We start from the raw sequence: 14,224 nt of genomic DNA on the forward strand, positions 1-14,224 counted from the left end.
GATCCGGGCAGATCGATATCCATGGAATTAATTAAGTCAAAAAGGCAAGCCATTTCTTTGCCTGGCTGAGGTGTGTCTGTTCCCCTAAAGGCGCCTCTGTCAGTGTTTGGAGACTGTTCTTTATTTTGTCTCCGATTGGGACTTGCGCAAGATCGTACAGATAGGAAGCCAGCCGCAAAAGGACAGTGCCAAGGCAGTTTTATAATTATGAAAATTCCTTCTTTCCTCACTCTGTTAGGTTTAATAACACCTCGAAATCTGAAACCCGCATCTTTGCTAATAATTTGCTCTCCGGTTCTCTTGACTTACAGAAAGATTGGTTCTCAGTCTGCTTATTGTGTAGAGACTGGAAAGGGACCTCCGCGTTGCAAGCCGTTAAAGAGTAATATTGTGTATTGTGTAAAGAGAGGGGGTATCGACAAAGCCCACAAAGTACTTGGGTTTTCTTGGGCCTAGGATCATTTCTAACATCTGACACTTCAACTGGTCTTCGACTGAAGACCAGATATGAACTTATAGGGTTGGCAAGACACCAGGGCTGACCTGAAGTTTCTAGGTCTTCCTGGTCCCCTCCTGGTAGCAGGAATGGGCTTGAATATTCAGACAAGTGAGAGCTCTGGGAAGGGAATAGGGGATCTTCTTACAACTCCCAGTACACCTTTAACAAACTACAGCTCCCACAATTCCTTGGAGGAAGCTATGGCTGTTCAATGTGGCATCAGGTGGCGCTGCGGTCTAAACCACTGAGCCTCTTGGGCTTGCCAATCAGAAGGTCGGTGGATCGAATCCCCACGGCGGGCTGAGCTCCCATTGTTCTGTCCCAGCTCCTGCCTTACCTAGCAGTTCAAAAGCACACCAGCGCAAGCAGATAAATAGGTACCACTGCAGTGGGAAGGTGAGTGGCGTTTCCATGGGCTGTGGTTTCTGTCACGGTGTTCCATTGCGCCAGAAGCAATTTAGTCATGCTGGCCACATGACCTGGAAAGCTGTCTGTGGACAAACGCCAGCTCCCTCGGCCTGAAAGCAAGATGAGTGCCGCAACCCCATAGTTGCCTTTGACTGGACGTAACTGTCCAGGGGTCCTTTACCTTTTACTTTGTTTTATAGTGCTTTACACAGAAACATACATTTTCCAAGTCAATGCCAGCATGGGGTGCATAGCTCCTAGTATATGATTAGTATTGTTATTTATTAAATTTCTATATTGCCCTTTATCTGAGAATCACAGGGCGGTTTACAATATAAAGACACAAAATGCATACTATAGTAACAAACAAAAACAAACCCCACCCCCAACACACATATGCGTAACGGAACGAGGTTGACAGTAACTAGTCAATCTGTTGCCCGTGAATCTATCAAGCAGAGCTTGCAGAGTGTCGTGTGTCTTTTGGGAGGGCTTTTGCTGGGTTTCCTGAGCCAAGGACAAGGAGGGCTCCAAGTCAAAAGACCATCAAGGGGCCCATAAAGCATCTTTGTTTACCTCACATGAGGCCAAAAGTTCAATCCCTGCCATCTCAAGTTATGGGTTCTCAAGTTGCATGACTGGGAAAGGGCTCTTATCTGCTACCATGAAGAGCCACTGCTGTCCCAGAGAGGACAACATGGGGACTAGATCAGGGGAAGACAATGTGGTACCCTCAGGATGTCAGTGGACTCCAACTTCCATCAGTCCCGCCTGCATGGCTAATGGTCAGGGATGATGGGAGCCGTGTGGGCTAACCAGCCTCATATAACCAACATGAATGTATGAAGGGGTTAAGATCATAGAATAAGCTGTCCTACCAGGTTTAGCTCACCATGGGAGAGACTGGGTAATCAAGCCTTTGTTCCTCTACAGTCTACCTGAGAAGCCCAGAGTGTGGAGAGGCTAAGCTGGTTTGCTCCCAGCTCAGACCACATGGTTCTCACAAGTCCTTCCTGAGTTCCTATACCAATGTCCCTATATATACCTGAAGGAGAGTCTCCACCCCCATCATTCAGCCGGGACACTGAGGTCCAGTGCTAAGGTTCCCTCATTGCAAGAAGTGAAGTTAGAGGGAACCAGGCAGAGGGCCTTCTCGGTAGTGGCACCCACCCTGTGGAACGCCCTCCCATCAAGGAAATAAACAGCTACCTGACTTTTAGAAACCATCTGAAGGCAGCCCTGTTTAGGGAAGTTTTTAATGTTTGATGTATTTATTGTGTTTTTAATATTCTATTGGGAGCCGCCCAGAGTAGCTGAGGAAACCCAGCCAGATGGGTGGGGTATAAATAACAAGTTGTTGTTGTTGTTGTTGTTGCTGCTGCTGTTATATCCATAATCACCTACAAGCCTTCTTATTTATAACCTCTCAGGGGGTGGCTATGCCTGTCATTTGGCTCTAACACCTCCCTGCCTTCTGCCCTAATGGGTGCTAGCCTAGCCCCTAATAATAATAATAATAATAATAATAATAATAATAATAATTTATTTATACCCTGCCCATCTGGCTGGGCTTCCCCAGCCACTCTGGGTGGCTTCCAACAAAATATTAAAATACTGTAATGCATCAAACATTAAATAGCTGGAGGGCATCGCTTTGGCTACCCCTACATTAACCAATTTTCATATGCATTTCATTAACTGCTTTGGGTTCCTTGGCTTGTTTTTTCCAGGGAAGGTTCACTGGCAGAGCCCATGCATTGATATACAAAGCCCTCAACAACTTGGACCCAGGGAATCTTAAGGACTGCTTGAGCCCAACTCCATCACTGAGAGAATCCACTATTAGTTGTCCCCTGTGTCACAGATGCCTGAATGCACTCAACCACCACTCCAATGCTGTAGAGCAGTGGCTCCCAAGTACTGTAGGCCCCCTGTTTTTCAAAAGCCAATCCATGGACCCCATACTTTTGAAAATGTTGATACCTCAATTATTGGTTTCATTATGTGAACACTGCCACAGACCCCCTAGGTGGCTTACCAATTGGGAACCTCTGCTGCCGCCCACTCTTCCAGCAGAGATTTATCAGGCATCCTCACTTTTGACTTTCTGACATCCCTTGAATACCGTTTTTATGCCGACTGTCCTTTGCAGATGTTTATTTTTAATTTTGATTAGCCGGTCACCTTAATAATGATCACCTGCAGTTTTGCTTTTGTTTCTGCTTTTCAAGTGGTGCTTCTTGTTTCAACGTTACGCACTGCCCTGGCATTTTGTCATAAGGAGGTACAGAAATACTTCTACAAATAGCTAAATAAATAAACAAACTACCTTGTGAGTCATGATGGAGGCAAGATTCAAACCAGGACCTTCCTTTGCAACTTGGTCTCTTCCTGGTTTGCAACCAGCCCTCTGTTTCATGAGCCGTTTTTCTGCTTAAAAGGCTGTGTCTGCATGTGTTTAGTGCCAGTTTGTGGCCAGAAGAAAAGTGATCATTACTACAATTCCTGGACATTTCAAATCAACCGAACATTGTCTTGCCATCCTCTGTACTGTTGAGGAAGTGCAGGCTCTCTCTTTGTGAGGCTGCCTGACACAAGTGACTCCATCAATGAGGGCTCAAAGATGCCTTAGCCACCCCACTTCCACTTCAAGTAAGCTCCGAGACTCAGTCCTACAGCTGTTTCCAATGTTCTCCACTAACTTGATTGAATTTTTTAAAATAATAATAGTAAAAACAGTTTATCATTCCTGCTTCTCCGCAGCACCGCTGATTAGCTACATATGACACAGGCCAGTCGTGGAAAGGGTAGAGTATGCCAGCAAACAGAGGGAGGATGCAGAGAGTCAGTGATGCAGGCCTCAAGTAGGGATGGATCTGTCCATTTCAGTTTCTCATTTTTCCAACTTCAGAGTCAGTTCTCCACATTCTGACTACAATTTGCATTAAACAAAAAACCTCCTCATCAAAATTAACCAGCATTTTAGTGCAAATTTTCCCCTTAAAATACACATTTTAAAATGAAATTTTGCCTAGCATATGCATTTTTGCAAAGCAATTTCCCTTAAAATACTAGATCAGGCATCCCCAACCTTCGGCCCTCCAGATGTTTTGGGCTACAATTCCCACCATCCCTGACCACTGGTCCTGTTAGCTAGGGATCATGGGAGTTGTAGGCCACATCTGGAGGGCCACTGGTTCACAGAGTTCAGTTTCCTTAGAATGAAGGTCAATGCAGCCTGTGGCGTCTTTAAGATATATGGTTTTATTTACATATATATACAACATAAGATGGAAGGGCTCACAGCATTTACACGCCAACAGATCTAGGCTCATCATTAGGCTTCCAGGGGAACCCCAAAACCATCGCTTTGGGTTCAGCACAGAGAGCAAGAAGTCTTTCTGTGTCTTTCCATCCACAGACCAGACTAACACAAAGACTAGCTCCTTGGCCAATTGTTCCCCCATCCCTAGTGACACCCAGCCAGGTGAGAGCGATGGAAAGGAGTTCCTGAAACAACATCTTCCTCCAGTTGTCCCTATGGCAACAGGGGCTATTTTTGGTCATGCTTAAAGACTGAGCTAGGGCCATTATCTGAACAAAGAGACTGGTTTGGCCAGTTCAGTGGTTCCCTTCTACTACAAACTACAGTGGTACCTCAGGTTAAGAACTTAATTCGTTCCAGAGGTCCGTTCTTAACCTGAAATTGTTCTTAACCTGAGGTACCACTTTAGCTAATGGGGCCTCCCACTGCCACTGCCACCGCCTGATTTTTGTTCTCATCCTGAAGCAAAGTTCTTAACCCGAGGTATTATTTCTGGGTTAGCGGAGTCTGTAACCGGAAGCGTCTGTAACCTGAAGCGTATGTAACCCAAGGTACCACTGTATCATCTCACAGATACTCAATCACCGGCTTTATGGGGACCCACAGGCTTCATCCAAACCAACCCCAATCCTAAAACAATATTATGCATTTCTACACATGCTTCATCCTGGTGCATGCATTTTTTTAGTCCGTACTTGGCTGGAGAAGTGGACTGCAAAATTCAGAGAAGTGCACAGGGTGACTGCATTTCAGTTCATGTACTGTGTCAGAAAGTGAGGAAATGGGTAATTGAATTGAAATAAAGTTCTCCTTCATGCCTAGCCTCTTCTTCTTCTTCTTCCTTGGGGATCACTTGTAGCCAAGATTGTCTTCCATGAACACAGTTTTAACAGGGAATCCGTAAGTGACTGTGGAGGCCAATTCTGGATCCACAAGTCCTTCCACAGTGGGGACATAGGTTTCCAGGCAGGAGTTGATCATGGTGAGGGTTTGCCAAGCATACTTTCCTCTTAGCACATTTCTCCCTTTTGTCCTGAGTTTGAGCATCTGCAAAGTCTATGACACCTTTGGTAAAGGCTATTCTCCAATTGGAGCACTCTCAGGCCAGTTTCCCAGTTGCTGGTGCTTACACTATGTTCTTTTAGATTTGCCTTGAGAGAGTCTTTAAACCTCTTTTGTTGACCACCAGCATTACGCTTGCCATTTTTAAGTTCCAAAGAGAGTAGTTGCTTTGGAAGACGATCATCGGGCATCCGCACAACATGACCAGTCCAACGAAGTTAATGTTGAACACGGTGGTCATGGGGACAACTCTCTGCAGCATACCTTTTGAAACTGGTTTTATCAGCACTGTGGCTCACTGGAAAGCTATTCCGGAAACTGAAGTTATCTAGGGGCAGAACTATAATGTTTACTGGGGTAAACACAGGATTCCCAAACCAGTGCTTATTTAAAAATGTGCGAAGCAGCAGCAGGGAGGACAGACTATGCAAAGGCTGCTTAACCCTTGCACCCGCTGCTGATTTTTCTCTGAACCTCTTCCCCAAATATCTTTCAATCGGCCAGGGATTTTGGTCAAGTGATGGTGGGGAGTGACCAGGGGAACAGTTTGTGGGGGAAACTGTTTCACCAAAAACCGTGTTTACTACATAATCCTTCCTTCCTTCCCTCCCTCCTAACCCAGCCTGCTTTCACTAGTCAAGAATTTTTGTCAAATGGAAAGGAGCCAGGAGAAAGGATCGCATGGGAAACTTGGGCCGAGGGAGCATCTCCTTTCCGAGCTCCACAAGAAGTAAAAGAAATGTTTTGGTGAGGGGTGTTGGCTTGACTCACCCTGTTGATGCCTGGGCCACCAACGTAGCAGGCAACTGCAGAACAAACTTCTCTGTGCCACAGTGCCAGTGATGCAATTCCCCGGAAAGGGCTCTGTCTCTGCAAGATTTCAAATTACTCTCCTCTGGTTTCCATGCCATTTCCTACTCCGCAGCCACGATGACACACACGCGATGCAACCCCCAGTCCCTAGGCGTGTTTATTCGGAAGTCAGTCCTGCAGAGTTGACGGAACTGACTCTCAAATGAGCATCGCCTTCATTTGCAGGCAGTGCCAGCTTCAGGTTTTGGGGGAGACCTTGGGCAAGGTATAAGAATGTAAGAATTGCCCGTCTCAAGCAACAAGTATGCAGAGGTACATTACCTTCAAAGTGATATTGAGTGGGGGCCAATTTACTTGCCCTCACCATGCAGAGGGGAAGTGGAAGGCAAACTGAGGGTGCCCTTCCATTTTCTCAAAATGGTTGCAGTTTGCACACTCAGAAAGAACAGGTAGAAAAGGATTTTGGGAAATGATATATAATGAACTGGGGAAAAAATGTTTAAAATAACTTTTTCTTTAAAAACCAGAAGCTTTTCTTTTAGGAATTTTAGGTGCCAAAATCCCAAGGGAGCAGAAAAGACTATTTATGTATGTGGCCACAGCTGCACAGATGTTATTGGCCCGGAGATGGAAAGACGTTAAAGCCCCTACCAGATAAGAATGGCAGATCAAGTTGATGGGTTATGCTGAAATGACAAAAAATGACCGGAAGAATAAGAAATCAGGAAGATGAATTTATTAATAAAGAATGGGGAAAATTTATAATTTATCTTAAAAACCATTTTAAACAGTTAAAATCATTAGTAGGACTGGAATGACACTTGCCGTTTAAAGGTGAATTTCGGATATAATGGAGATGTGAAAGATTTGGATTAATATAAAAGATGCAGGAGGAAATGACTAACAATAGGACCCACAAAGGGAAGGAATCTTTGGAATCTTGTTTTTAGGTTGTAAGTTGGATATGTTATTGTAAAACTGTAATTTGAAAAACCTAATTAATTAATTAATTAATTTTTTAAAAAACCAGCTGAACAGGCAGCAACAGAGAGGAGGCAGCTCCAGAGTTCAGCAGTGACCCCCATCTCTGGGCTGTGTGGGTCTTGGCAGGTTCCCAGTGACACAGACCTCTGGTGCCAGCCCATTTTGCAGCCTTAGCACTCTTAATAAGGGCTGCTTTGTTTAATTGGTTTAAAGCCTCTTGCTTAACTGAAAAGATCCTTCCCTGCCCCCCCGCCCCCCATTAATCAGACAGCGGATTTAAAAATACATTTACTTAGCAAAACTGCAGATGGCAAATGTCATCTTCAAAGCTGTATTTTCCCTTCTCTCACGCACAGAATGGAATATCTGTTCCAAAAGGTTGCCAACTATGACCAGTGTGTGCCGACATCACCCAAAAACAAATATAGCACTATATTATCCAGGCAAGGGCTTTCTCCATGACCAACATTCTTCTGTAATTTACTTTATTTAGTCTGCCTTCCCTCCATCACAGAACTTGGGGTGGCATACATGCAGTTGTGCTTGGTGCCATTCAGACACTGACCAGAGCAAGGCCTGGTTAGCTTCACCATGCTGGCTCTATCATGTGCCCACTCTTTGTGCTGTCTCAAGCATGGTGCAATGCCACAAAGGTTCAAAGGTATTTTCATTAGAGGCTTCCTCTTATTCAGACAGGAAATCAAACCGCGTTCTTAATCGATTATATTTTACTCAATTTAGACCCACTGACATTCATGGACCTAAATGAATCATGTTCATTCACTGAAGCCAGTCAGATCTTAGTACAGTGGTACCTCGGGTTACATACGCTTCAGGTTACAGACTCCTCTAACCCAGAAATAGTGCTTCAGGTGAAGAACTTTGCTTCAGGATGAGAACAGAAATTGTGCTCCGGCAGTGCTGCGGCAGCAGGAGGCCCCATTAGCTAAAGTGGTATTCAGGTTAAGAACAGTTTCAGGTTAAGTACGGACCTCTGGAACGAATTAAGTACTTAATCTGAGGTACCACTGTATAACACTGGATACAACCAACTGATTTTCTGAAGGCAACAGGGATGCAAAACCTGACAGGGTTTACCCCACCTTTCACCACAAATGATTTTAAGAAGGTTTATCATAATAGCCTTTAAACAACACCAATAAAATACACACAGAACTTCCAGATGGAGTCCTTACTGAGCATTCATACTGATATGTTCACACCTGAAAAATTGTGCAGAGGTTATACAACACTGCCTGTTTATGGGTATGTTTACAGCTGGAGAAATCCAAATTTACTGTTGAAAAGAAGTGAGGTGAGTGCTGATTGAAGCCAACAATATGTAGACAATGCCAATTTAATTTAGATGCAAGGAGCTTCTGATTCACAGCAAATGCAGTGCAGATGAGGCTTAGGTTTTCCTTTTTAAATCTCAATGTAGAGACAAGATGGAATGGATTTGTGGCGGTGCATATTGCAATATGGACCAGAAAAAAGTCACATATCCATCCTAGTTTGGAGCACAATACATTTAAAGCACTATCATCCGACTTTAATAGCCATGGCTTCCACCAAAGGATATTTGGAACTGTAATGTATTAACAGTGCTAAGAGTGGTTAAAAGGTAAAGGTAAAGGACCCCTGACAGTTAAGTCCAGTCGCAAACGACTCTGGGGTTGTGGCGCTCATCTTGCTTTACTGGCCGAGGGAGCCAACGTTTGTCCGCAGTTTTTCCAGGTCATGTGGCCGCTTCTGGCGAAACCAGAGCAGCGCACGCAAACACCGTTTACCTTCCCACCGGAGTGATACCTATTTATCTACTTGCACTTTGACGTGCTTTCGAACTGCTAGGTTGGCAGGAGTTGGGACCGAACAACGGGAGCTCACCCCGTCGCGGGGATTCGAACCGCCAACCTTCTGATCAGCAAGCCCTAGGCTCTGTGGTTTACACTACAGCGCCACCCGCGTCCCAGGGCCACCCACGTCCCAGGATTAATCCAGAGTGGTTAGGAAACCCCTATTCACAGAGCTACAATTCTCAGAGCGGTTAAACTATAAACCCCTTTTCCCAGGGAATTCTGGAAATTGTTGCTCTGTGAGGGGAACAGGGGTCTCCTAAGAACTCTCAGCCCCTTCCCAGGATGCTCTGGGGGGAACTATGATGGTTTAAAGTGGCATGATACTGTTTTAAATGTATAGTATAGTGCAGATAGGAGCCAAAGTCTCTGTGGAGTCATTTCGCAAAGGGATCCTTCTAGATTTGTTCTAATAGAGTACAGACCCGTCTTTGAGGGGTGTGGGGCAGGAGAGAAATGAGCAAAGATGAAGTTGGCGGGTGGGGTGGGGGGTGCTGGCCAATCCAGCAAATGACAAAATTGTCAAGAGCCTGACCTAATAAAAATACTTCAGTGAGAAAACAAAATAATACATTGTAATTTGTAAGAAACAATTTGGCAGCCGAGAAGCAGTGTGACTCCTCGGTAATCATTCTTAATTCCCTTTTATTACAGACTGTTTTGGCTAGAGATGGCAGAGGGATAATAATGTGTCAAATGGGCCTGGGAAACAAGGGAAGGTTGTACTTTTCTGCAAAAGAGGGCCACAAAGGAAGGGCTTGTACTTCGTTTCAACAAATACATTTGGTGGTTGCATTTCTTTCATGCTCCTTTAATTACAATCACATTTTAAGATGTAGGGCTGCTTCTGATATGAGATTTTACTGCTTGAAATAAGTACCATGGAGTGATCAGAAAATAGCCAGAGAGGCATCCCGTATTTACAATTCTGCCAGGACAGTGGATGGCTTTGCAAAGGACACAGAAGTGATGCTGGAAGGAGCATGAGGCTTAATCTGCAGCTCCCAAGGTAGCTGCCTTATATCCAGAGAATGGCAAGGCTGGGCATTTGCCAGGGCGCCAGGACCCGCGGAAAACCCACTGCCACAACTGTCACTTTGTGCAGCTGAAGATCAGAGGCAGACGGAGAGGAATTGCAAGTTTGCATGTCTTGTCTCTCTTTTTTTCTTTTCTTTTCTAGGATCATGTCAAATCTTTTTTTATTAAGTCTTACATTGCCAATTAAAATTCAATCATTAAGCATCAACATCATCATTTAGGATTCTCCGAATCCTTCAACTCCCCTCTGCCCTTCCATGGTTACCATTATCAATCTCTTTCCAACTGCTTCTCTTATTATCTCTAATTTTTCTTTTGAAATAATCCATTTTTACCATAATCTCTAATCCATTACGATCATTATTCAAATCCTGCCAAAGTTTTCAGTTGTTTACAGTGTTCTCTTAAACTCATTATAAATCTTTCGCATTCCTTCTTCAAGTTCTTCTCTTCCTGGTTTCTGATTTTCCCGGTCAATTTCACCATCTAGGCAAAGTCCATCATTTCACCAGCCATTTGTCTCTGGTCTCTTTTTTGCGGGGGTGGATGCTGCCAGCCTAAAGACACCCCCCCAAAGCCAGCATTGCTTATACCAGGGCTGGATCTACATTGATCTTCCAAACATCATTAAATATAATGTTCTATAACGTTTAATGGCGGTTTCCCTTTTACCAGCGGCTCGCTGCTCTGCAGCTCCCTCTGGTGTCACATTTTAACAACACGTTTTTAATGTTATAAACCACAAGTGTTGATTTGTCCCAAGTCAAACGATGTATTCCTCAAGCTTAGTGTTGCCTACTCCAGGGAGGGCACAGTTCAGTGGTGGGACTGGATGCAAGAGCAGGCAAAGCTATCTATGTCTCGTGGGATGTAATCCATTGGAACAGTCAAATGCAACATTCCTTATTTCCCTAGAGTGGGCACAAGAAGGGGGGTGTTACTCCAGTCAGTGTAATTTCCTGTTCCACTGGTCTGGAGCATCCTCCACCTGCATGTGATCTGAGAGATGGGCATGGCCCTGGCTGACTCCTTAAAAGAGCCGAGTTATGCAGCCATTCTCTCTCTCTTGCCCTCTCTTGCTGCCATGCTGCTCTCCGGCAGCCATTTTGTTCTCTTAATTTAACTTTGCTGTCTGCTGGCTCTCAGCCAGCAGTGCATGAGCACAATCTCCATGTGAGGTAAACTCGCAGATTGTTATGTAACTACTAAGTAAAGCCTGCCTTTCAGGGATCAAATCGTGAACTGAAATGTGAGTAAACTTCTTGCTATTTTTAAGGAAAGTCTCTTGTGTCTTTATTTATGCTATACTATTTTATTGTTGTTAGCCGCGCTGAGCCCGGCTTCGGCTGGGGAGGGTGGGATATAAATAAAAATTATTATTATTATTATTATTATTATTATTATTCTTTTAAGGGGGATAAAAGGGGACACCAGGAAGCTCCTGCAGCCAATCGGAAGCCGCGGAAGCCCTCTTGGATTTCAGGATCCAAAATAACCTTTGCAAACTGGAACAATCACAATTACGGCATTCGGGAGCCAAAACATCCAAGTTCCAAGGCATTCGGGATCCAAGGTACGACTGTATCTAAAAGGTTGTCGCATGGAAGGTGGAGCAAGCATGTTTTCTCCTGCTCCAGAGACCTGAGCCAATGGATTCAACTTACAGGAAAGGGGATTCCGACTAAGTATCAGGAAGAACTTTCCAATGGTTAGAGCTGTTCAACAGTGGAACGGACTTCCACGAGAGGCAATGGAGTCTCCTTCCCTGGAGGTTTTCAAGCAGAGGTTGAATGGCCATCTGTCATGTTTGATCTAGTTGAGATTCCTGCACTGCAGGGCGTTGGGACTATATGAGCAACTTTTCAATACAGTGGTACCTCTGGATACGAACGGGATCCGTTCCAGAGCCCCATTCGCTGCTTCTTCTTTTTTTAAATAAATATTTTATTAAGGATTTTCTTGTTTTACAGAAGTAAGTGTAATGCCTCGTATTTTTTTTTTTCCATGTAACATTTTTATAGATCCGTTTCATTTGTTGAGGCATTAGGGGGAGAAGGAAAAAAGGAAAAAAGAAAGGGGAGGAGGGAAGATGGATGGGGGTGGGGCCGGGTGGTGGTGTTTCTATTATGTTTAATGTATGTAGAGTTTGGTGTCAGCGTTGCTTGTGTTGTTCACTTGTGTTCCTTTGGTGGTGAGAGAGGTTGGGGTTGGCCTAGGGTGTGATTGTTTGCTTGTGATTGGCTGTGGTGATCTTTGTTTTCGTGTGTGAGTGAGGTGGGTGGGTGTTTTGGATCAGGTTAGCCATATTGATTTGTATGCTGTTGGTGGATTATTGTCATTGTCCTGTTGGGCTGTGTATGTGATAAAGGGGAGCCATACCGGGGTGAAGGCGTCTTCTTCTGTTTGTCCCCGTGTCAGTTTCAGTTTATTAGTTAATTTTTCTAGTAGGGCTGTTTCCCATACTATTTGGTACCATTGGTCCATGTTTACTCCTGACAGGTCTCTCCAGTGTCTGGTTATGGTGTTTCTGGCTGCTGAAAGTAGGTGAGTTATGAGTTCTTTGTGGTGTAAATGGGCATTGTTGTCTTGGAAGATGTTTAGTAGGGCCAATTCTGGGGTGATGTCTATTTCTTGTATGGCTGTTGTCCAGAATAGTTGGATTTTGGGACACCCCCACCACATGTGGAGGTATGTGCCTGTGGAGGTGCACCCTCTCCAGCATTTTGGTGAGGTTCCTGGGTGTATTAGCGCTAGTTTCCTTGGTGTTAGGTACCACCTGTAAGTGAGTTTCAGTGTGAGTTCTTTTCTTTTCGTTGATATGGATTTAAAGGGGGGTTTAGACCACATTCTGGTCCATTGAGACCCCATTGGCTTCTTGAAGTAAACGTAAGACGCGACTGCACGCATACGCGGGTTGCAATTCACCGCTTCTGCGCATGTGCGTGACGTCATTTTGAGCACCTGCGTGAGCGGCGAAACCCGGAAGTAACACACTCCATTACTTCCGGGTCACTGCAGAGTGCAACCCGAAAATATTCATCCCGAAGCTACTTCAACCCGAGATATGACTGTACAGTGGTACCTCAGGTTAAGTATTTAATTCGTTCCGGAGGTCTGTTCTTAACCTGAAGCACCACTTTAGCTAATGGGGCCTCCTGCTGCTGCCGCAACGTCGGAGAACGATTTCTGTTCTCATCCTGAAGCAAAGTTCTTAACTTGAGGTACTATTTCTGGGTTAGCGGAGTCTGTAACCTGAAGCATCTGTAACTTGAAGAGTCTGTAACCTGAGGTATCACTGTATATTAAAAGGACTATTTCAGCATAAACATCTTTTACAAGTTGCCCTGGGGTTATTTTTTGCAAACCCTCCTCAAGATGCTGTTGCTACACGGCCTTCAACATTCATTGTCCTCTTAAAAACAAGGTGGCTGCCATCTTTTTATTGCCCTGTGTGTCTTGAACAGCCGCTCCACCTAGAGAACAGGAGGAGACAGTGTTTACCTGCATGCTGTGAAAAGGTTTCTGCAGACCAAGCCATTAAAAGGCATCAGAGCAGGCTGGCATGCCCCCAGACAGCTGGCAACTCCCAAGAAGACCCAAAGGGCATAGAAGTAGCTGCTAGCTCACAATGAACTCAATAAAAAATAGAAATCTAGAAAACTATTTTTGAAATGGAAAGTTTGCATCTCTCAGACCAGGTGTGGACAAGACCAACGCCAAAGGGGTGGGGGTGGGGTAGGGTTCTACCCCCCCCACTTTATTTTCCACCCCCATCCCCACAAATGGGGATGTGTGCACCAAATTTTCTCAAGGGGCGACAAACTGAAACACCGAAAGGGTGTTGCGGGTTAATTTCCCATTTAAAATGGGGAAGAGTTGTGTCTGTACATTTTGCCGGGTATCTCAAGTTCTAAAAATGCTAGAAAAATACTCCCCCCCCCCCCAAAAAAAAAGAAATCTGGGAACCTGGAGAATACGGTTCATCCCAGGGGGAACAAGGAAGACTCCGGCAGGCACCGAATTCTTAACTAATATTGCCTGCTAGTATTTTCAGCTCAAGTCACACCCAAACGACAGTTAGTTGTCACTTTCCCACTAAGTCTGTGAGCTCCTTCATGAAATCTCCAGTCCTAGTATTAGAACATGGGTAGGCAAACTAAGGCCTGGGGGCCGTATCCAGCCCCATCGCCTTCTCAATCCGGCCCGCGGATGGTCCGTGAATCAGTGTGTTTTTACATG

This window comes from Podarcis pityusensis (genome assembly GCF_964106645.2).
Source record: "Podarcis pityusensis genome assembly, chromosome: 15".
Taxonomy (NCBI): domain Eukaryota; kingdom Metazoa; phylum Chordata; class Lepidosauria; order Squamata; family Lacertidae; genus Podarcis; species Podarcis pityusensis.